The sequence below is a fragment of the Lygodium microphyllum genome, chromosome 13 (genome assembly GCF_053477565.2).
Source record: "Lygodium microphyllum isolate KBCC chromosome 13, Lygodium_microphyllum_v1.1.10, whole genome shotgun sequence".
NCBI classification, from domain to species: Eukaryota; Viridiplantae; Streptophyta; class Polypodiopsida; order Schizaeales; family Lygodiaceae; genus Lygodium; species Lygodium microphyllum.
The window spans coordinates 83,776,558-83,801,964 of record NC_141147.1 but is presented as its reverse complement, the minus strand read 5'-3'; positions in this window follow the sequence as shown (position 1 = coordinate 83,801,964).

The window sequence follows — 25,407 nt, the reverse complement described above, 5'->3', positions numbered from 1 at the left end:
TAAATAGCAACCATGTAGATTTTATTGGCGTTTTGTTTCGTGCTTATCCGATTTTAAGCCCAAAAATCCCATTTTTACTCTAAAAACCATGCTTTTCGGGTTTTTTCCATTTATTTCCCCCACTTTAAGTGTATATTTTCTGAGTTTTTTATTTTGAAAGACTAAAACCAATAGCAAAAAACATGTCCATCAATTTTCAGCCCATATAAACATTGCTAACCTCATCAAATGTCAAAAAAGAGCCATTTTCTTTATAAAAATGTCAGTACCGTGTATTTTTTATCATTTCGGATTTTGAAACTTGTTGTAGGTCTGCAAATCAGGGCCCGTTTGATGCTCTGCCCACCTCCATATTGCAATATTCAGCCCACCTTTGATTGGGAAGCAATCCGATACCATGCCGGACAAGCTTTCACCAACCGAGCTTCATTCTTCTTCACATGCAGGAACTGCCCCTTGCAGGAGAGAGAGGGAGGAGAGAGAAATACTGAAATCTGATCTCCACAACCAGGCAGCCATTTAAGGAGTGGAATGGAGTGATGGAGGGCAAAGATCAAGAGTATCTCAGGCATGTAATCAGTTGGGGGGGTTGTTTGTAGCCCCCATATCCCATTTCTTGCCCAAGAATGATGGCGCCATCTTCTTCTTGGCGTGAAAATCAGCCGCCTTCTTCTTCCCTTAAAAAAATGTTTTTTTGATTGGGCCCCCTTTAGGGAGCCCCCAAGGGTCATGCCCTTTGGCATCCCTTAAGTCCCATTTTCACTTGACTTTAGTCTTGACCTCCCGGGCACTCCCTCTTCCGTGTTCAGTGTTCGAATTACGATCCGAAAAATTTTGGGCATTCATCTTGAAGTCCCCCATTATCGGGCATCTCATAAGGTCTCATCTGACATGCCAAAAAATTGTCAAAATTCACCAACTGTCGTCAAGTGGATCTTTTAAGCCTTTTCCAGGCATTGCTGCTTAAAATCGTATTGATTGCCACCACTGCCTTTGAGAAGTCTATTTTTCCCTTGAAATTCATAATTTTTGGCTATTTTTAAGCACTTCTCGGCATCAAAAATCATTTGTTAGAGCCTCCGTACAGGTTTTTCAAAAACTTCTGATGGGGCAAATTTTTTTATATCCATGAGTTTTTATGATGCCCAACATGTGGGTGAAGTTTCATCAAATTTTGATTTATAAAATTGACGGTTCAATCATTTTTTGAAAATACATTAACTGGATTGTACTTCACTGATAACAGAAAAACTCACCACCGCACCGAGTGTATGCAATTGCATATTAAATGTGTTGTCAACCAAACTATGTGAAATATTAGAAACTTAAAAATTCACAAAAACTAAGTCATGGGTCAAATGGAATATCTCATATCCGATATAGTGTTGCCAAATCGCTAAATATAGTAAAGATATAGTGCATTGGCCCATGTACAACTGATCATTGATGTGTGCGTGATTGTGCATTGAATTTATTCTTAACAAAACTACTTTCAAAATTAGAAACTTGGAAATATGCACAATGCAAATCATGGCCAAATAGAAGATCAAATATCAGATTTGGCATTATGAAACCATGAAATACACGGTAGATAGTGCATTGCACAAAGTACAACTAGAGCTAGGCAAAATTTACCTCCATTTTGTAGACCACTACTATCAAATACTTGAAGGTCCACTAGAAAGATAAACCAAAACTAAGCTCCTTACAATCTACAACCAAACCTAAGCTAAAAACATAGATCCAATTACGAGGTAGCTTCTCAAAGAATATTGTTGACATTATAATTAAATGCATCCTTGTTGTCGCGGATCCTACGAACAAGAACCATATCTATGGGCTTGATAGTGATACATTAGGCATGAATGGCTAAAACTTGAGAATAACCCATTAGATCAATCAAGTAACTTTCAGCTTCTTCTTGGAGAGAAAGCAAGGCTTGGATTGACCATTGCCCCACATTCCTTGCCTGGATCCTTGAAAAGAACTTGTGATGATACCCTAACTGCAGATCTTGCAGTATTTCTTGCACCAACCTAGAGAATGGTGCCTTAGGAATAATCAAGTTGTCACTCTTCTGGAATTTCCTTATCTCATGTAGCGCAGTTGTGCTTGGTCTCCATCTTCGCTCCTTATGTATTGGAGGATGTGTATTACCAGCTGGAGAAGTAGTGGGAGGTCAAGCAACTGGAGCACGTGGACCACCATTTCTGGACAATGGCAAACCATCATTATTGACCACACTAGGGCCACCATTGTTGGACACAATAGCACCACCATTATCAGCTGTAGTAGGGCCACCATTGTCAGCCACCAAGGGACCTTTGTTACTCACAGTACGCTCACTAGGTTTGGAATAGTGTTGAGCTCTTGCTCTTGCAGGCACCTTCTTGATAGGAAGCTTGGAATGTGCCATGGTTGTGATAATGAAGGATAGTAGAAAGGTGGAGGGTAGAGTGAAGAGTAATGGGAAAAAATAAAAGGAGAGACTTGACTTAAGTACGAAAATTTTAAACTTACTGTGGTGTAAAAGAACTTTAAAATTAAAAAACATAGTTTGAAATTGACTTTGAAAAACATAGTGACAAACCTTCAAAATTTTAAACAAAATTTGCAAGACATCTCATGTTAAAGATATGAGTATTGATGTGTCATATCCTGGGTACTTATGCTCTCTCGTAGACTCTAAATGCATCAAAAGTATTATCTTTATCTAGGTCTCCATTTCTTGCCATCTCTCTCTTGGGTTGCCAACCATTCTGCATGGCATTGTCTAGTTGTGTTGTTTACATATCTTGCTTTTCTCACTTCATATATTGTCCTACTTATAAATTCTACTTGAGAGGTTTTGGACTTCTTTTCTTTTTCCTCGTATCATATCTCTAATCTCCTCTACCACCATTGTAATAATTGCCTCATAGAATTGGAATCATTGATGCCACCTCCATGATCAGTTGCCTTTTGAAAAGCACAGTGAGCTTGCAAATGAGATCGTTCCATGCCTTGAGTTGACCATAGTGCCAAACTTCCTTGATCTGCAAAGTATGGACCATGTGCTTCAAGTATATGCTACACAAGAAGAGAGATTAGAAACACAAAATAATTCAAAATGATGATATTTTTTTGTAATGGTGACAATACTGACCATGTAGTGTGTTATACTATTTCTAGTCCATGCCTCCACCATGGACTTATGAAATTTAGCAATTGTCTCTTTAAATGTATTGCCATCACCATCCCTAAACCTCAGCTTTTGTAAGAGAGTTGCTAATTTATCTAGGTGTATCCACACTTTTGCCTTTGCAATCCTCGTTCGTCCCCCATTGCTCCAATCCGGAATAGCAAGGTGCAACTTTTTTCATGCTTCATACTTCTCTGGTTGTTAACAAGTATATTTCCTTCCTCATCTCGAGGTGGAGATATAAACTTCCTAGCCTTGGGTTCACCAAAACACAGTTTACAAGGGATATTTCCACTCTTTCCCAATTTTTCTCATCCTTTTTTATTTCTACTTGGCCCCCGTGCAATCCAACTTCAGAGAGGACTCGTTCTACCTTCTTGCATGTAGCATTAGCTTCTAACAGAGGTTGCATCTTGTATGCAAAGCATATATATTCATATACTAGCTTCTCAATTATTCTAACCAAACAATGTAATGTGCAAAAGTGAACCCTTGTTAGTAGTATTTTCAAAATAAGGCGCTAGTTTGGATCCAATGGAACTAGCATTCCATTTCTCATGAATTTTTTATCATGTGTTGGAGCACCTTGTTGTCCTGCCTTGGCAAGCTATTCTTTCTTTCCATCTTTTCCTTTCTTCCTAGTTTGCATGCAGTATATGCACGGAAATTTTGCATTCGCTGCATTTGATAAACCAAACATACACTTCAATGTTTTTAAACCACCTACAAGATTCCATTCAACTTGATAGTCCCCAAATCCCTCGATGTGTAAAATTGCTCCATTATTTTTCTGTTGAATAACACTGGGTATATTAGTGAGGTTTTAAAAAACTTTAAGTACTTCATGGTCCTCCTTTGGTACTTCAAATGCTACAAGCCACCATATTTCATTCTATGACTGTATACTGAAGTATAAAGGATGGTTTTCATCGATGTTGGGATCCAATGCTCGATTCATAAGTGTTATACTCACACGTTTAAGTTTTTTCCCCTTAATAATCTCACTCTCATCAAGTTTGAGGACAAACTTAAGCTTGCCTCTACATTCTTTCATAGACATATTGTAGAAATTGACCACAACAATCTGAAACCTACATATATCCAATACAAAGTTGTTGGATGCATTCAATACAAATGCAACTTCTTTGGAACCATACTTCAATATGAGTGTATTTTCGAGATGCGTTGGCTCAACAATTAGTTCTAAAACTTTCTCATTTAGTTGTTTTCGAGCCTTCTTCACGTGAAATGGTTTTGGCAGAGGCATTACTCACTTAGTTTTGAAGACTTGCTTAAATCTTATATCCAATTGTTGATAGAGCATACTATATGACTCAGAACTCATTCCCACCTTGTCACATCATCCTTAAGCATTTGTAGCATTAAACAAGTTGCTCACATCCCTAAGATGTTCACTTTGCGACACCATCTACAATGTCTCTGAATTTACAATTTTCCAATGCATTTTTTACCAAATCCTTGCTTAGGACTTTGGAAATAGTATCATTCTCTACATGAGGGAACATATTTCTCATTGTAGCAGATTGAGCATATATCCATCTATGATATTATCCACTTCCTTTGGTTAATTGGTGAATTGGTTAAACTAATCAGATGCGCCCACGTGCTTCTTTGCTTTTTAAAGTGGGCCCAATCTCCAAAGTTTTTGTGAGCTTCCTCTTTATGTTTCGATTCTCCTTCTCCAAGTCCATAACTTTAGACTATAACTCCATATTTTGCATGTGTTTAGCCTGCATAGCATCTTCAATGACAGACATTGCTTGTTGTAGGCTCTGGTTCTCCCTATCCTTCTCAGCCAATAATCTATCATTTTCCGTCAAAGATTGCATATTCCCTTGTAATCTTGTTTGCATATTTGTCAAGACTTCATGAACCCTTTCTTATCCTTGTGTGACAAGTCTACATGTGTATCCATAGAATCCTTCATTGCCTTCACAAATGAACTTTACAAATGATGTAAGTTCTTCAAATTGTGGTGGCCTTTGAGTGACTAGATCGGGTGGATAAATTCACCCATCAACCCAAAGGTCCACGTTTTTTTTCCTTGCATTTCTTTCTTGTTGCATCATGTATCTTATTGCATCATCCCTTTCTATAATTATTTTGAACATTAGTGCATATTCATCCTCCAATTGAAAGTGAATATATCTCTTTCTCTTGGTACGTCATGCATCTACATCCTGTAAAGAAAAATATATGCCAACTTTAACATTGCACAATTACACCCCTTTGATTAATAGTAATCTAAGGAGTCGATGCCAATTTTCTAATCAATAGCAAGAACGCCTAAATATCTGGGAGCAGCAGGTCAACATCAATCCAGTAGCATGTAGCTAATTTTGGATTGGCTCAAATCACACAATTACACCCCTTTGATTCACTATATCTGTGTTCAATTTTACCCAGTTGAATCTTGTCTCTTTCTCTTGATTTCAGTCATGATAGACCCTAATCAACTCTTAATTTTCCTGTAATCTTAGGTTTTAATCTACCTCCAATCGACATTCAATCTTATCTTCTAATCTATCCAAAATATTCTCTCATTCTCTCTCTCTCTCTCTCTCTCTCTCTCTCTCTCTCTAGAAGAATTGATCAAAGATATTTAAACACATTTATATAGAAGCTTGGCTACTGGAGAACAATAACATCACTTTATCTTCTACTCTAATTTACTATGTGTCACTCTATCACTTATTTTCTTAGTTCATCTCATATAGTCCTCTCTCTCTCTCTCTCTCTCTCTCTCTCTCTATGAATTGACACTTAAGGATTAAACAACTATGAAGAATAATAACATCACATAGATTAAAAAATAAAGATACCTCTATTATCACTTGATTGCTTATAGTATAGAGTGTTGAAGAGGAAGATATCTTATAGCACAGTACTGAAGAGGGAGATTGCTTGTAGTAGGGTGGTACAGAGTGTTGTAGATAGACATTATTTGATTTTAGCAAATGCTATCAAAATCACTCCTGAGATTTCTTCTAGCAGGGTAGAGAGTGTTGTAGATAGTACTGAGTATTGCTTCAGAAGAATTCATATGCAAGAAACCATATTCTAGAGGGAAGGGGAAGAGTACACAAAATTTCGGACAAAACTAGAGCCTTGAGAGGGAATGAAGAAATGCCCAAAAATAGACATATACTTGTCCAAAAACAATAAAAATTTATGAGGAAACTCTCGAGTCAAAAGGTGTCTCTAGGTAAAAAATAATCTTAAAATATGATGTGTACATTATTTTATATCGTTTTTTAACTTCTGCCCTTTTTAAGAGGCAAGAATGAGAATGATTCTAATATATTTTCATGTTGAAAAGTCATGAGGGCATTAAAGAGTCGTGTATTAATGATTGGCTTCATTTTTACAAAAAAAGAATGGTATTTTTTTAGTTATGGGGATTTTGAGAAAAAGTGACATTATCCTACAGTTTGAGAATAAAATAATAGGTGAAATCTATTGAAAATACAAATACGAGATTTTCTTGATTGTAGAAGATCTCTTATTCTAATATTATTTTGGAATCTCTTTTTAGAGGGAGAGAGGTGAGAGAAACCCCTTAAGGGGAAAAAAAGAGAATCCATATTTCTCCTAATGCGCACCTCAACTACCTACTCATGTTGCTTATGCATCTTCTCCTCATGGAAAACAAATATCGTGGCTACATATGATCTTTTGAGTCTATAGATCCCATAAATAATAGACTATCCCACCTACATTCCCATAACCAAGAAAGATACATTTCACTAACTTTGGATCTAACTTATTATGCTTTTCCTTGAAAACATAGTAGGAAGAATCACAAATATGCATAAATGAGTATGAGATGGAGGCTTTTAAGACTATACCTCCTCATGACTTGATAGTCAATAGAAATGTATGGGGATTGATTAATTAAATATAAAGTAGTTGCATAGCTACCTCAATTCAAAATTGCTATGGTAAGCACGCTAGCTAAGTATACTATGGAATATCTTTTGAATTATCATGTTCATGTGCTCGCCCACAATATTTTAGGGTGTGTGTATGGGATAGTTAATTGATGCTTAATGCCCCTCTCATCACAAAAGTTCTCAAAGGATTTAGACATATACTCATCCCCATTGTTTGATCATAGGCATTTCAGCCTTTATTCCTAACAAGATGAAGCTGAGGCTAAAACACATCTAATATTTTGATTTCTACTTGATGGGGTATGTCCAGACCTTATGTGAGTAATCATCAATGATAGTAACAAAATAGTTCATACCACCTAATGAATTGCAAGGCGTAGGGTCACAAACCTCTAAATAGACAAGAACTAGATGCTCACCCATGTGTGTACATAGACTTCAAGTTAGGTAAAACTACATGTTTGTGTGCCATAAAGATAAGGATCACAAGAATGAAAACATTTATAGTCAAGAGGTGGAAGATATTGCAAAAATGGGTAAGCATTCTCATTTCCTTTAATGACGTGTGCCCAACAAAAAGATGTCATAATGATGCATGTAGTACTATAGCCACTACCAAACTATGGTTGGTAGATCTACATACAAGTAAGGGATAAATAGTGCCAGACTTGGCACCTCATGCTAGCATAACATTCGCATGGGTAATCTTCCATGAGGAATTACCAAAAGGTGCAAAGTAACCTAGATCGTCCAACTATCTAGTAGAGAGTATACTTTTGATCAAAGCAACAATATTGTATACATCATATAAAGTAAAGATACTACTTGAAGTAAATTATACATATTTAGTACTAACAATATCCAATGCTAGGTCATTACCCAATCTAATAGATCCTATTATGTTGCAATAGTAGTGAAACCACTCTTGACGAGGGGCAACACAAAATAAAGCCCCCTAAATTAGTTAGCCAACATTGAGGATAGATAGATGAGGCACTAATCAATTGCCAAACATAAAGAGAAGAAGCTGCAAACATGTAATGATCATCAGAATCAATTTGCACAACATTAGTCTCTTCAATCTTGATGCTGGACTTGTTGGGAAAATGTTGCAAACCATCATTCTTTTCCCGCATTGCCCTTTCTATTTTCCTTGAACTTTTCATCATGAATTGTATGACATTGTGGCTAAATATGAGCCTACTTTCCATAATAATGACACATCAATGTGAGCTTATAGCCACAAGACTTACTACAAGACTATTTGCATAACTAAGAATGAGACCTTTGGGAGTCTGTCCCATGATGATCATTACCACTCTTGTCATTGATTGATCTTACTCTCAAAGCGTGAGAGCTATGGGAAGCATTAATATATTCTTTTGTTAATCTCTTTATTCAATAACGTACCCTCTACATCCTATCATTTCAATCCATTAGCAAGCATATTTGTATACACAACAGTATAGAATATGTAGTGTGATTTAGATAATGTAACTAGCAAAAACAATGGTGAAAAGTTTTCCTTAAAGTTAATTCCCTGACAAATTGTTGAAAATAGAATAAAACTCATTCAAGTGGGTTGACATTAAAGTCCCATCCTTCATACAAAGGTTCATGATTACTTCAACCAATATATTTGAGAGGCTAAGCTCTAATTATTATAAACATTATCGATCTTATTCCATAAGTGCCAAGTAGTGTGCCCTTCAGAGGCACCATTGTAGAATACCTGCTTAGAGAGACTAATTAAATTATTGTAGATCTACATAACTCATCCAATTCAACTGAGTCCTTTGTATCAAAGCATTTGGTCTTGAGACTCTCATGTCTCAATGGCTTATTCAGTAATTTTTGCACAAAAATATGACATATCTATGCCTTCCAATAGCTCTTATTATTGCAATCCAATTTGTCAATGTTAAAGATAGTATTCATTTGACCCATCAACCATCATGCCAACAAATGAAAGAACAGTACAAGAAGATGAGCTGCTATAAATGACTACAAATTAGCACCAACTCATAGCCACAACAAAGTCTAAACAAAAGGCAACACTTAGGTGTAGGGGTATCCGCTAACTCTTAGTAATAAATTGTCAAATCAAAGCATCTATTCTCATAAAAGAATGCATAAATTGCAATTATAGCTAGTGCAATAAATGGCCAGCATGAGAATCCAACAATAGGAAAAACAAAAATAAAAAACCTCCTACTTTTAAGAACATCTAGGGAAACAAATGAGATATGTAGAAGAGCAACTAGCAATGAAGAGATAGACAACCGGTGCCAAGATCTATCACATCTCAATATCTCAATAAACCATATATCTAGTAGGCATAGATATCATGTATGTAGTAGATTTCAGGAAGAATAAAAGAGAACAATCAAATGCATGAGTGACTAAGCAAGGGTGACAAAGCTCAATACATAGCTAAGCAGTGTGTATATATCACTAACATCACACTAATATAGATAAGTATCGGCATCCAAGACATGAATCAAATCACTCCACTAGGTACATACATTCATAATGCATACATAGAGCATGTGTATATAGTGCAAATCATAGTACTACTATTTTATGTGTTGCTGCAATTGTTGACTGTAAAATGAAGCTCTAGAGGCACTCTAAGGTACTCAAATAAGCCTAAGGAAACCTTGAAACAAGTCTAAGAAGGTTAGGAAGAAGGGGAGCATCAATTTGTACCTCTTCATGTTGAAGCCATGGCTATCATGAATGAAGCACTGAAGCTTTTCAAGTCTTGTAGTCAAGCTGAGGAAGCTCCTCAATTAAGGGCTCTAATACCAGTTGAAGAGAGAAGCCTAAGTGAAAGCACGAGTATATAGAGGCAATGGAGGTGTGAGCTATTGCAAATGGAGCAAGAGCGCAAGAGAAAGAGATGTAGGATGCAGGAACTCCAATAATCACAATGTGTGACTGACCTCCCTTATTCTATTAGTCATTGAAAGAATAAAGCATGAAGTGATAATGATGGGTGCCTACCACTTGTAATATCTAGGTGTGTGTGAATACTATTAGTGTATTGAATACATGGGCAGTGTAGGCACACGTGCCTTTATCCCCAACAATTAAGGAATTTTCATGTTGCTAAAAGATGATGCAATTATCATAAGGTAACATTGTTGAGGGGGTTCATGAATACCCACTAACTATAGGGGTTCTTAAAATCAAACAAGATAGAAGATGAGAGACAAGAAAAATAGACACCAAAGAAAGCTATATATTACAGAATACAAGCACTATACAATGATGAGAAACTCTTAAGCAAACTTTGATAATACAAGAATTATTACTCTTTATGAGATCTCCAACTTTTAGGCCAAATTCATGTAGAATCTTTGTTGCATCTTCTTATTCAGGTAGCTTTCTAGGCTAAGACACCCATTTAGAAATCAAGCTCACCTCCTATTTGCTAGACACAAGTTATCTTTGGAACACTTATTGCCCAAGCCTATCACAACCAAGTTTGGGATTATTTATAGCATTCAGAATCAATATAACATATTTGCCTTGCTTTATTCAACAAGCTCAAGCTTTTTATGCTTTCTATTCACTTTTCTCTCAAGAAGTTTGAGTTTTTAATCTATAGTGAGCATTTTTCAATGGCATTTAGCAAAGAAAAATCTTTAGACATTATTTAATTATGCTTTATTTTATTTTTACTAATTACACACACTTAGCTATGTATGAGAAATTTTGGCTAAGCTCTCTTAGCATTTAGCTAGCTAACATCATCATTCTAAAAATGCACTACACTAGTCAACTTGCTTTTATGCATCTTGGGAAGTACCATGATCCAATTATTAGCAACAAAAGATCATTCTAAATTGTCACAAAATTATTGGACTAGAAAATGTCATCGTTTCTATTCAAAAGCTTCATAGGAGCTTCTTCTTTCCTTCCTCAATCATTCCCAATCACTAAGTTAGCCACTTTGAAGTTTTTAGACTAGAACTGGTTCTTCCTCTTACGAACTAGTTCAAATTAAATAGTGTTCACACTCTTGTTCTCTTGAACTAGTTCATTTAGATCTAGTTGTTGCTATTCAAAATCTTTCATACTCACCTTGTAGTGAACTAATTATCTCCAACTCAAAAGGCCATGCTCCCATTCTCATTCTCAATTTCCCTTATTATGAGCTCATTTTTCCATGTATATCTGCAATACTTTTCCTATCTCGAGGCCTAATAAATGTCTTCTCTTTTGAAAATGTGTCTTTTTCACATTTTATTGGCATACATACAATTAAAAACACATGAAAGTCAGGGTTCACACACATAACAAAATAGACAAGTGGGTTTCACAAGGATAGAAAATAACTCAACCATAGTATGTAGGAAGGGAAATTCCTAAACTACGGTTTCACACATAAAATGCACACAAGTGACACTAATGATCACACACATAAATATCACGATAAGGGGTTTCTCTAGGGTTCTTTGTAGGTAGACATGTGGTTCTATGACAATGTGATTGTAGCCATAGTCTTTGTTGTGTTGATGGACCTTTCATGATTATATTCTAGAAGTGATGCTAGACTAGAGATTTGTCATCGAAAGCCTTTACTCATAGAATAGGTGATTGAACGTCATTACAAGGTTGCCTTGGAAATCAAGACCTTGCTGATCACAACACTATCCTAGAAAGACATAGCCATTGCATTGTGTAGCAAACATCCTTATGTTTGCATGCTATATTCATTACAAGTGTAAAGGAAGTAGATAATCAATTGCATCAATCAATGCTATAGTGGAAGTTGACTTCTATCTAATGAAGAAGATGAAGAAGGTGATTGCATGATAGATAGAACAAGAGAAGAGTTAGCATAAATTATGATACAAATGAAAGCATGAATCAAGAAGGAGTGCACTAATGATGGGGATTGGCAGTCATATGATTGCTACATGGACTGTCAGTTTTTAGATTCGATTATGGCATCAAAACATCACTCTTATGACTCATGGGAAAATAATAGCACAAATTTGTATGAACCATATTTTCAAAATCACTATAGATAGATTTCTTTGTGCGTTATAATTCACCATTGTCATGCCTAAACAATTTTACTAGCTTCAAACATACGCATTGGTTTTTTGTCTAGCTACATGTATTTAAGCTTTCATATGACTAAGTTAGAAAAAAACATGAATAATAAATCCTTTCTTCTCAGCCTCCTCTTCCATTCCCCTCATCATGAACAACCTAAAAAATCTTCATGCCTAAACCTATCTTGAGTTCCTTTTTCTCTTCCATCCATTATCTAAACAACTATCACCACCATCATCTTACCTTTCGACTTGAAGTTTGCATGCCCAAATATGGTGGAAGAGAGACAAAGTGATTGCATGAGTTACAAGGAGGATATGACTTAAAAGAGAAGTTGACAATATATTTGAGAGAAAGAGCACTATGGTGGAAGGAGTTTGATCTTGCTTGCACTTGGATTCAGGGCTACATTGTGATTGTTTATGCTTGACATTACTAATGTTTATTTGATGACTTGCTTTAGTTGTGGTGACTTACGATAAAAGGTGGAAAATAAAGACCCCTTACATGATCTTATTGCTAGTGTGAAACATTTCATGAGATGAAAGCTATGCATATCACTAGGTTCTATCTTTTGTTAGAAAATATACATGATGTGTTGATGTAATTTGATCAGAGTTCACTTGAAAGCTTAGTCTCAATAATGCCTAAGTGACATTATGCCCCAAAGAAGTAGAGTACTAAGAAAAGTTAAAGGTTATCTTCAACCACTTAAAAGCCATGGAAGTGCTTGGATGAAGTGGAGGGCTAACATCAAGGATTTTCTCATATGAGATTTGTGTTTTGTGTTTAAAGAAACTAATAGAGATTGTACTTCAGGGTTTGGTTAATGTTGTGCAAAAAATTCAAAGCATCTCTTCTTATGTTTCCTCAGATGTACTTCTATCTCTCCTCTTTTCTAACTTGCTTTCCAAATACCCCTCATCTTTGTAGTTTTTGGGCACATTTTCTTTTGACATAAGTGGTGAATGTGATGTGAAAATCCACATCATGATAGCATGATGGAAGACTATAGGAATCGTGATATTGATAGGGACTTTAATACAGAATGTAGTAGGAAACATATGTAGTAATTGGAAAGGATATATAGATACTTGAGCATGAAGATTTGGATATGGATTTTAGGATCGAAGCAGCTCAAATATTTATGGAGGCATTACATTCAAGGTTCATAACATGAACTAGAGAGATATGGAGTTCTATTCATAATATAGATAGTAGATGAACAATCTCAAACCAAAAGTGTGTGTGCATATTATTTTCATCCATCAATGCCTACGCAACTTCTACACTATGTATGCTTTTTCATTTTTCAATAGCATTTTGTTGTGAGATATACCCACATGTGAACTATTGCTTTATCTTATGAACCTCAAAAAATCAATAAACTCATTAGAGAGGTATCATCCCTCTCCATCTAACCTCAAGACATTAACTTTCAAGCCTATTTTTGTTTAGCTAAGAGTTTTGAAAGTTTGAAAGTGTTTGAATGCTTCACTTTTTTCTTCATGTAATATACCTAGATTTTCCTGGAGTTATCATTAATGAATGTAAAAGAATACGTATTGCCACAAAGAGATACATTTTGGATAGGCCCAAAACATCAATATACACAACATCAAGTATATTATCCTTTACATCTTTATCATGCAAAAGTGATTGTTTTACATATTTCTCAAATCGACATGCTTCACAAACTCTATGCAATTATACAACTCGGGATGCAAGCAAGCCTATAACCAACCCTTTGGAATGCATAAATTTCAATGTTTGTTATTTGCATCCCCAATATATTTGCATCATATTTCAATGTCTACAACCACATCTTTGTCTTTAGCATACATAACAACATTAATAGAAAAAAATATAGCATACAAGGTAAATATGTGGCCAACTATGCTTTCTATTGCACCTAACCTACACTTCTTATTAAAGTCTTCAACAAAATAATGTTTTGCATTACATCTAATTTGCAACCCTTGCTCTAGCATTTGACCAATAGATACCAAATGCTTTGTGATGGATGCCACATGTAAAATATCTTGCAAACACTTTGTCTAAACATCATGCAAGGACAAAGGAACTTTTCCAGTGTATTGAGTTATTAGTGAAAGTAAGCTTGTTGGGTTGTTCTGGCTCTTTGAGAAAGAGCCTACTAGAATGGTATATATTTCTTATTGGTATTTCATTATAATTTCAAAAGGTAAATAATAAATACTCATCTCATATAGTGCATACATCAAAACACTAATTTTATGATAGAACAAGTACCTCAATACTAATTGGGTGGGTCTGTATCATATATGTAGCAAAAAAAGGAAAATACCACTTGTTTTAACACATATGTTAGTAAAATCTAGTGTTATATATTTAGGTGTAATATTGATATCTAGGTATGATAGAGACCGTATAGTTCTTCACAAAACCAATATTAATCTTTATTATCAAGGACCATGACAAATCACAATTTACTACTCTACATTTTAAGCAGAATGGGAAAATATATCATTAGAATATATTTTTCATTCAGACATCAACTGTCACTTTTTAATAGTCATCAAAGCCTTGTGCACTTTGATATTTTTCCAAGGGTGTTCTAAGTCACTTTTCAATCTTGTTGTTTCAAGATATCCTATATGGGTACAAAGTGATGATGTGCAGTAACATGCCTTTATAATAGACAGCACTAAAGACTAGTTTACATCAACATTGTTAATTCATAATATATTTTTTATTCCTTGGAACATTATTTGACCCTAACAATGTGCAATAATCCTCTAGTAACTTTTGTTTCAATAAGAGACACAAAAGTAGTTTAGATTCATCTATGTTTTTTAACTCAAAATTCCCAATACTAAGAAAAAATAGAAATTTTATATCATTTTAAAACCATGTGACTCAAAAAGATATATTTTTAGAAATATATGTAGAATTGAACCATTTTTTGAGAGAATATTTGAACATATTACAAATCTTTCTCCTTATCGAAAAGGTTTGCAATTTGTAATGAATGGGGATCACGGGAACATGGCATGGGAATATACCAGTCACACTGACGATATATAAGGTGTAAGAGGGTATTTTGAGGCATGACAGAAATTATCAAGAAACTCTCTTTTCACCTTCTCAAGCTTCCATGTCTTCTTCTTCTTCCTCCTCTTCTTCTTCCTTTTTCCCTCTTTCTCTCTCTTCTTCTTGCCTTTCTCTCTCCTCTCCCTCTTCTCCTGCAATCATTCTCTCTCTCCTTCCCCTTAGTTAGGACAGTTAGGTCTCTTTCATTACACAATTATGTTTTCATTTCTTAAAGGGATACACTATTAGTTCCTTACAGACTTTTAGAGCCTTAACCATTTGATTTATTATTGTATCTTGATACAAAAAGCATACCAATGCTAGGTTGATTTGTACCTAGATATCTAATAAGGTAATCTATATTTGTTGTTATAGATCTAAGAGTGAATGCCTATATTGCATCACTTAAGCTTGACAATGTTTTGTTTGCGAAGAAACAAAGAATGTTTCAATGTTAGAAACCATTTTTTAACATCCTAGTGAATGGCTAAGAGTAGGCTCACTAAACAATATTGCAAGGAATGTGTGGCCTGGCCACTCTAGAGTAACCCACACCACGATGCATACGATGCATGGAAAGTTGTTAAATGCAATTGATACTACATTGTTATGCATGAAGACACCATTAAATATATGGCATACATCTAGATGATAATTATCATTATTAGCAGGATATGTCAGACGTTATGCATGCAAAGTTCCTTTGAAAGTAAACTTGGAAATTGACAAGTAGACATATTCATGAAAGTAATATTAACATGAAATTCACAAGTAGACATCTTCATGAGAGCAATATTAATGTATGTACGTAGCCTTGTAGTATTTTAGTATATGAACAAGGCGTGAACTCTTCAAAGAGTAGTATATCTTGAAACTTCATGGAATGAACTTGGAATAGTGGTACAAGCTATAACCACAAAGGTTGTGAGCTCATTTAAACTCTTGTTAAAGTTGTTTAGGGAGTTGTTGTTGTCATGGGGTTAAGTTAGCTTAAGGAGGACATAAGTCTTAAGTTTGATTCTAAAGTTCCAAGGAAGTTGATATAATACACCAAAAAGAAAAAAAAATGGTACACCAAGAAAAAAACCAAGGCCTTGTTTTGAGTTGGGGGGTTTCTAGGGCTAATGGAACCCCCCTGGAGAGTATTCAAGGTACATCGCACCATCAGAATCTCCACCATTTCAACCTACACTAGGCATTGCTAATCACGACGCTGAGACTACCACCAATCAATGCGAGTAGCCATGTTGCTGCATACGGCAGGAGCACCCTGGGACAATCACTGTCATTTTTATGGTGCCTTGTATCCATCACTAATTTCATCGTCATCATCGCCTTGAAGGTGGATTATTCACATATAATATTAGCTGGCCACCTTGATCCATGCCATGTCTTGCTATAACAACAACATCACCGGCGGTTGCGCATGCTAGTCGTCTATTGACCTCTCTCATCAACAATAGCATTAATTGGTGCGACAACAAGCCGGTCACATCATTTGTTCCGACGATGTCTCGGCCATCGTCGACATAGCATAGGTGGCATCAACGACATCATGAATGGCATCCTTAGTATTGTCAACACTATTGGCTGCAGCCACATCATATAAGACATCAGGCCACCGATACCTCCATCTCTGCCTTTTCCTTCTACTATCTCTTACAACATTGCATACACCACCCCTTTCTGCATCATCACGAACCCTTACCCTCCACCCCCACATCTCAACTAACTCCCACCATCTACCGCCACTACGTGTCGTGGAAAAGGAAGGCCAACGCAATGTAACGTGTCCCCTAGTATCATCCAGGACACGTCTTAGCAATCCATCGGAAAGGATGTCTAGAAAGCTCCGCCCGGCACTCCCATGGAATGTTATGGGCTTTGCGATCTAGTTCTTCCCGCGCCTTCCACGTAGCGGAAGTATCCTAGCCATTCCCACTTAGGATCAACCGGAATTAGGGTTTTCCTAATGGGTCATTAGCTAACAGCAACTAGCGTCAGACCCGAGCGAACTACTTTATGCAGAAACGCCAGGTCCGAAGCGGATTCACGCTGCACTTGGTTCAAGGAGAATGGGAAACGAGAGGGATGCAAAGCTCAACCTCTCTGCCATAAGGCATAGTCCCATTCCGTTCCCCTAAAACAGTGTAAATCGGGTAAGACGTAACTGTAGGTCATTGTTCTCATTATTCTTTTTGATGATGATGATCATTCCGCGGCTCTTCCAGATTTTTGAGAAAAGTTCCCGGCTAACCGGGACCACTCAACCGTAGGACGGACCCATGGCCCATCCTCCGCACTTTCCTCGGTTTGTTTTAGTTATGTAATTATCTAACACATTAATTTGACATATAACAATCAGCTTCTTTAATTAACCTTGTTAAGCACTGGTTCCTTCACGTAATCTTATCACGTGACATAGAAAAACAACATCAAGCAAGTTCTTTTAACAGTTCATCATTTTATCTTTGAAATACAAGGAGTTCCGCCCATAGGCTTGTCCATAATCCGCCCGAAGGCTATCCAGTAATCCTCAGGGATCACTATTCCAAGCTTACGCCCGTTAACTAGTATGCGGGCCTCGAGATCCAATCCCGAGTCACGTTAGCCTCTTGTGCAGGACCCGGAAGGCGAGGGATTTATGGCCAGAGCCCCCCGTGGCACCCAAGCGTCCTCCTGCTCCAAGTAGAACTTAATGGAGAGACCTCTCGCGGCGGGTTCGGTCCACGTTCCCGGCGCGGTCAACAACCCCCTTGATTAGGGTCAGGTAGGCAGGTGGGGGTAATTGAAGCTGCCTCTCCCTTCAGGCCTTTAACCTGAAGTATAGGTACTTATTCACCTTCCTTTTCTTTTACCTTTTTCCCACTCTTCCTCCTTCACTCCCTCTTTTCACTCCCTCTACTTCCCTCCCTATCTTTTATCTCACGGCTATTTCCTCCTTACGGGATACCATACGAGCCATGATGATGAATTGGATTTTTAGGACATGGGAGTGTGTGGACACCGGCTTGTTTGATAAAACTAAGAACACAAAGCTCAACTAAGAGAGCCTTACACAAAAAGATCTAAAAAGTGAGTGAAGGAATTAATGCAAGAGAATGGAAGTCCGCAAGGTAGCCTAAGGACAAAGTAGGCCTATGGGTGTGACTTGAATAGTCTAAAGAGCTAAGAGGGGGGAAAAAGAACAAGGACTTAGGGGGGAATTAAAACCCGGGAGGGGGGGGGGGGGAAACAAGGTGTGAAAAGGGGGCTTAGGAAGCCCCCTTGGAAGCTTCCAATCCTTCTGGAAGCCTCACAAAGGCACGTGGGATTTGGAGCTTGGTTTGTGGAAATGGGCTCCTACAAAAGCTCTTGGGAATGGGGGCTTTTACGAATGGAGTTTCGAAAATTGAGGCCTTACGAGGTGTTTTGCGAAAAGGGATCTTACAAATGGAGCTTGCGAGAATGGAGGCTTTATGAGCTTCTTTTAAAACCTCGGGGTGGCCACAAGGAAACAGGGCTTGAGGAAGATGGGAGTTTTCCCTCCCCCATGCGCAGGAAATCTTCCACCAAAATGGGTTCCCTTAACAACTTGGGGTGGCTAGTGGGAAAGGACTTATGTAAATGGGGTTTATAGAAGCCCCCTTAGAAGCTTCTTAAAAGAAGATTCTAAGAAGCTTCGTAAGGTAAATGATTGGGGAGGAGCTTAAAGGGATGGCTGATGACATGGAAGGGAGAAATGGCCGTGGTGCAGGTGCATCGGCAAGCTGGCGGAGAATTTGGCACCCTCCTCAACAGGCGGCGGCCCTTCATGGCAGCTGGTCCTCCTTCAAGCTCTCATGGCAGCGTTTGTATCTTCCTCTCGATCTATGGCGGCCTCTCTCCTACGCAGCAACAGCAGACCGTCTTCTTTCACGGCCCAGCCTCCCTGTACAGAGCCCCCCCCCCTCATTTAAATAGTGGAAGGGAGGGGGATCTTTTCTCTCGGCGTGTCAACACGCATGGTCCCCCTCCCTCCTAAGGCTCCACCAAGGAGCTTATAGCTCCTTCTATTCCCCTCCCCCCTCCAGCTCGTCAGTCGGCTGGAGGGATAAGGGGGGAATTAAAAAAAATTTCCATAAGCCTCATTTATTTTCATAACGCGGAATATTACATTCTCTCCCCCTTGGAGGAATCGAGATGTCCTCATCTCGAGATAAACTGGGGATATTGATGGTTGAGAGTGCCTTCATCTACCCAGGTGGCATCCTCTTCGGAATAATCTTTCCACTGGACGAGGCATTCTCTTAAGGTTCTAGATCTTAACTATCTTTCCCTAACATCTAAGATCCTTTCTGGCCTTAGTTCAAGGACTCCTTGACTAGGCATTACAATTTGTTGGTCATCAAGTACATGATTAGGATTGGGTACATATTTTTTCAATAGGCTAATATGGAATACATTGTGAACCTTTAGGTTCTCAGGGAGTTGCAATCTATAAGCATTGGGTCCTAGGCATTTGACGATTTTATACGGCCCACAATACCTTGGACTTAGCTTCTTGCATTCTCCTAGGGATAGAGAACTCTTTTTAGGGCGTACCCGAATGAAGACCATGTCTCCTTCTTTGAAGACTCTATCTTGACGTTTCAAATCTGCGTATGCCTTTTGCCTATCCTTGGCCGCTTGTATGTCTTGTCTTATTGACCTTATTTGATCATCCATGTCCTCCAACATTTGTCTTGAAGATTCAACTCTTAGGGTTGGATCAGAAAAGTTTAGGGGACTTCGACAATCATGACCATACAATGCCTGGAAAGGGGTCATTTGAATGCTCTGCTGGTAAGAAGCATTGTAGGCAAATTCAACTAATGGCAAGTATTGAATCCACCTCTTCGGCTCTCGACAACAGTAAGCCCTAAGCATATCCTCAAGGATTTGATTTACTCGCTCTGTTTGGCCATCCGTTTGGGGATGGTAGGCGGTGTTAAAGCAGAGTTGAGTCCCAATAGCTTCAAAGATAGCTCTCCAGAAGTGTGATGTAAAGAGAGAATCTCGATCGCTAATGATTCTTCTAGGTAACCCATGTAGCTTGAATATCTCCTTGATAAACAATCTTGCAATGTCGGAGGCTTTATAGTTTGTTTTTACTAGGATCAGGTGTGCAACCTTGGTAAGCATGTCAACCACAACCAAAATGGAATTGTATCCGCCTTGGACTTGGGGTAAGCCCACAACAAAATCCATACTAATGAATTCCCATTTCATTTGGGGAATGTCAAGCGATTGCAGTTTCCCTGGCATCATGACATGTTCGGCCTTGATACGTTGGCAAGACAAACATTCAGTGACATACTTGAGAACGTCACCTTTATGTCACGATTGTGGGAGAGAAGGAAGGAGTCTCGCTTGAAGCTTTCTTGCTTGCACAATGGGGGAAGACACACAAGGGTGGAGGCTGAAAACAGTTTTCCTCTTCTTAGTTGTGTAAGCCAAAAGAACTCTAGTACAAAGAAATAGAAGAACCCTATATATGGGTCTCAAACCAAACTCAACTAACTAAGGTGGCATACTAACTGAGCCACAAACTAGAGTAGATAAGGATAGCTATCATGTAGCTATTATTCATGGGCGGTGTACCAACCGCGTCTGCAACTGACAAGTCGGTGACATAAATACACAACGGTCACCCTGGCGTATCACGAGTGGAGCTCGATATCTCAACACTCCCCCTCGAGCTCAATCCCAATTCCTGCACACCAAGCAGGTCTCTGAACTTGCGTAGCTTCTCTGCACCCAATGCCTTCGTGAATATGTCAGCTACCTGATCCTCTATGCTGACATAAACTAGATCAATAAGACCTAGTAAAACCCTCTCTCGCACATAGTGATAATGCACCTCAATGTGCTTTGTTCTACCATGATAGAATGGGTTATTTGCCAAGTGTATACTACTCATGTTGTCACAATAAATGACAACTGGTCCATCTGTAGACTGATGCATATCATAAAGTAGCTTATGCAACCAAGCTACCTCACATGCAACCATTGCTGCACCCCTGTACTCAGCCTCTGTGCTCGACAAGGCAACTGTAGGTTGTTTCTTGCTGCTCCAAGTGACTGCAGCACTCCCAAAAGAGAACACATATCCACTGGTAGATCGTCTATAAGAAATACTACCAGCCCAATCAGCATCAGTGTGTCCATGCAACTGTATCTGAACCCGAGTCTCATAAAATAGTCCATACTGCAATGTGGACTTCACATACCTGAGTATGCGTCTAGCCGCATCCAAATGTGGTTTCCTTGGAGCCTGCATAAACTGAATTACCAATCCAACAGCATAGCTCAAATCTGGCCTGGTAATAGTCATATAAATCAAACTTCCTATTATGCGTCTGTACATAGTAGGGTCTTCTAGAAGCTCACCTGCATCTGTGCTCAGCTTCACATTCTGCTCCAAAGAAACTAAAATAGGCTTACAACCTGTCATCCCATATTTGGACAGCATGTCCAATCCATACTGCCTCTGCAAGAGCTGTATCCCACTTGGTGATCTAATCACCTCAATGCCCAAGAAATAACGCAACTCTCCCAAATCCTTCATCTCAAACTTCTGCTTCAATAGCATTTTCACATGAAGGATATCTTGATCACTGTGACCTGTCATAATCAAATCATCAACATAAATGACAAGTAGCATAATACCTTTCTCTGTTTTTCTCACATAAAGTGAGAAATCTGCCTTGGAAATCTGAAAGCCAATAGTGACAAGATACTGTCCTATCTTGTCAGACCATGCTCTAGGTGCTTGCTTCAAGCCATACAAGGCTTTCTTCAACCTGCAAACAAACTCAGGATGAATAGCATGCACATAACCTGGTGGCTGCTCCATATAGACCTCTTCTTGCAAATCACCATGCAAGAAGGCATTATTTACATCCATCTGATGTAAAGACCATCCCTTTGATGCAGCCATAGCAATGACTGCTCTTACGGTTGCCATCCTTGCAACCGGACTGAATGTTTCTTCATAGTCAATGCCATATGTTTGTGCATACCCCTTGACTACTAATCTTGCCTTGTATCTATTCACAGAACCATCTGCATTGTGCTTCACCTTATAAACCCACTTACAGCCAATTGCATTTTTACCTTTAGGCAAAGGTACCAATTCCCATTTAGCATTTGCTTCCAAGGCATCCATTTCTTCATCCATGGCTTTCTCCCATTTTTCTTTTCCCATGGCTTCCTCAAAAGAAGTGGGTTCTGGTTCCTGTATCACTTTAACCATATATGCATAGTGAATGGCTGTAAATCCATCATATTTTAGCCTATCCACAGGATACCTAGCTCTCGAAGACCTACACAAAGTAGGTTCACTCCCAGGTGCTCTCAAAACATCCCTGGTCTTCCTTACTCCAGGTGTAACAATAGAAGGAATACCCAACTCATCATCAATGCTCTGTTCTGAGCCACTGGATTCACCATCCACATAAGAGTGACCTGCATTCACATCAAACATGGGCTGATCAACCTTCTCTTTTACTTTTCGTGATACCTGCATACCACTATCTGCATTACTTTGAAAAGATTCTCCTGATCTCAATCTACCTATCCATGGCGAAGAATGTGAACCACTACTAGAGGACGCTCCAGGTCCACTAATATTTTGTGACTGCTGCTGTGAATTTTGTGCAACATTACCATTTTGTGCATCTACATCATCAATCACATTTACTGGTTTATACCAGCTACTCATCTCATCAAAAACAACATCTCTGCTCACTGTAAACTTACGAGTAGAAGGGTTATAGCATCTATACCCTTTCTGCTGCAGAGAGTAACCAATAAAGATGCACTTCTCAGCTTTTGGATCCAACTTGGATCTCAACTCATCTGGCACATGTACATAGGCAATGCAACCAAAAATTTTCAAATGAGAAATATCTGGTTTCCTACCAGTATACCTCTCCTCTGGAGTCATTCCATGTATTGCTGCAGTGGGAGTCCTGTTCATTATGTAGACTGCTGTAGCAACTGCTTCAGCCCAATAAAAATCTGGCAAGTCTTTTTCATTGAGCATGGCACGAGATACCTCTCCAATATGCCTGTTTTTTCTTTCTGCAATTCCATTTTGTTGTGGGGTATGACTGCATGAATATTGCTGCTTTATGCCATGCTCCTGCAGGAACCTTGCAAACTCATTTGAGAGGTACTCTCCCCCTCCATCTGACCTTAGGCATTTTATCTGCAAGCCTGTTTCTTTTTCAACCATAGCTTTAAGAGTTTTGAAATGCCCAAAAACTTCACTTTTCTTTTTCATAAAATACACCCAAACTTTTCTGCTATAGTCATCAATAAAACTGACAAAATAATGACAGCCTCCAAGAGATGCAGCTTTAGTTGTCCACACATCAGAGTGGATTAATTCCAATGGCTTCTTACTCTCTTGAACATGTCTAGGAAATGGTTTCCTTGCCTGTTTTCCAAACTGACAGGCTTCACATACCTTATGCATTTCTGCAACCTTAAATTTCAGCAAACCTGCAACAATATTTTGGGCCTGCATTGATTTAAGTCACTGTACATTAACATGACCAATGCGTTTATGCCAGATATCAATATCTGCAACTACACCGGTCCCATGTGCAAACATTGCTGCACTCAATTCAGACATGTCTGCATCCAATGTAAACATTCTGCCCTTCTTCTTTCCTTTTGCTATCAAGCGACCTTTATTTTTCATATCCTCAACAAAGCATCCATGAGGATTAAATCTGACCTGCAAGCCCTGCTCAACCATTTGACCAACAGAAACCAAATTCTTGGTGATATTCGGGACATGAAATACATCGGATAGGTATTTCTTTTTCCCATCCTGCATAGACAAATGAATTTTTCCAATCTGCACAATAGGATGTGCAGTATCATCACCAGTCTCCACAAATCCTGGTTTTTCCATTTTCCTTGCATCCTCCATCCATTCTGCATGACCTGTCATATGGTTTGATGCACCTGAGTCAACATACCATACATCGTTGCTTTCTTCTGCACTTGTCAAAGAATTGTTCATGTGCTGCACCATAAACAGATGCTCATTTCTGTCATCACCCTGTCTACTAGAGGATGCATAATTTTCTTGTTGCAGTTTTCCATTCATGATGTCATTCTGCTTTTTATAGCAGTCTTTAGCCATATGACCCATTTTACCACAATAGTAACATTCAACATTACTGTTTGCATTTTGGCCTCGTTGCCATCCACCACGACCTCTTTGGCTCCCCTTGCCTCTAGAGTTACCACGTCCTCCTCCATAGGACTGGTTTTCTTGAGTTTGCTGCATATTCTGATTTCTACCACGGCCTCCATATCGGCCTCCTCTACCTCTGCCTCTACCTCTTCCAGCATTTGAGTAGAAGACAGCTTCTTTTGAAGTTCCTCCTGAAGAAGATGCACCACCATTTCTTTGCTCCTCAGAAATTAAAAGAGCAATCAGCTCCTCAAAATCAGAAAATCTTTCACGAACTGAAATGGATGTCCGAAACTGTGCATAATCCTTTCCTAGACCATTCAAGGTCACAGAAACTAAATCATCATCTTCCACTGGTGACCCAATGGAAGCAAGTGCATCTGCAATCTTCTTCACCTTCATGTGGTAGTCGTTGATGCTCATATTTTCTCTTTGCACATTGTGCAAATCTTGCTTGAGCTGCATTTTCCTGGCTTGCGTATTTGTGCTATACATTTTTTACAAAGTATCCCATGCCTCCTTTGGCGTACTTGCATCCTGAATATGCACAATCATAGAGTCTGAAATGCTGATAGACAGCCAATACATAACTTTCCTGGCTCTCTCATGCCATGCTTTAAATGCCTGCATTTGCTGTTGATTGGGAACATCAGGAAGAACTGGTTCTTCTTCATTTCCTGCAACAAATTCCCAATATCCTTTTCCCATAAGGAAATTCGTCATTCTAAACTTCCATGCTTGGAAGTTGTTCTTGTCAAGCTTTTCAGTGACAATCTGTGAAAGAGAATCAGATGCCATTACAGAAGACTGCAAAAAATTCTGTCACTGCAAAAACCACAGCTTCACCCTCACAAGGGAAAATCTGCAAAACTGGCGAAAGTGGTATTTGACCACACAGTCACTTCCTAGTGACGATTTTGCATCAACAGGCAACAGGGATGATTCTGTAACTCCCA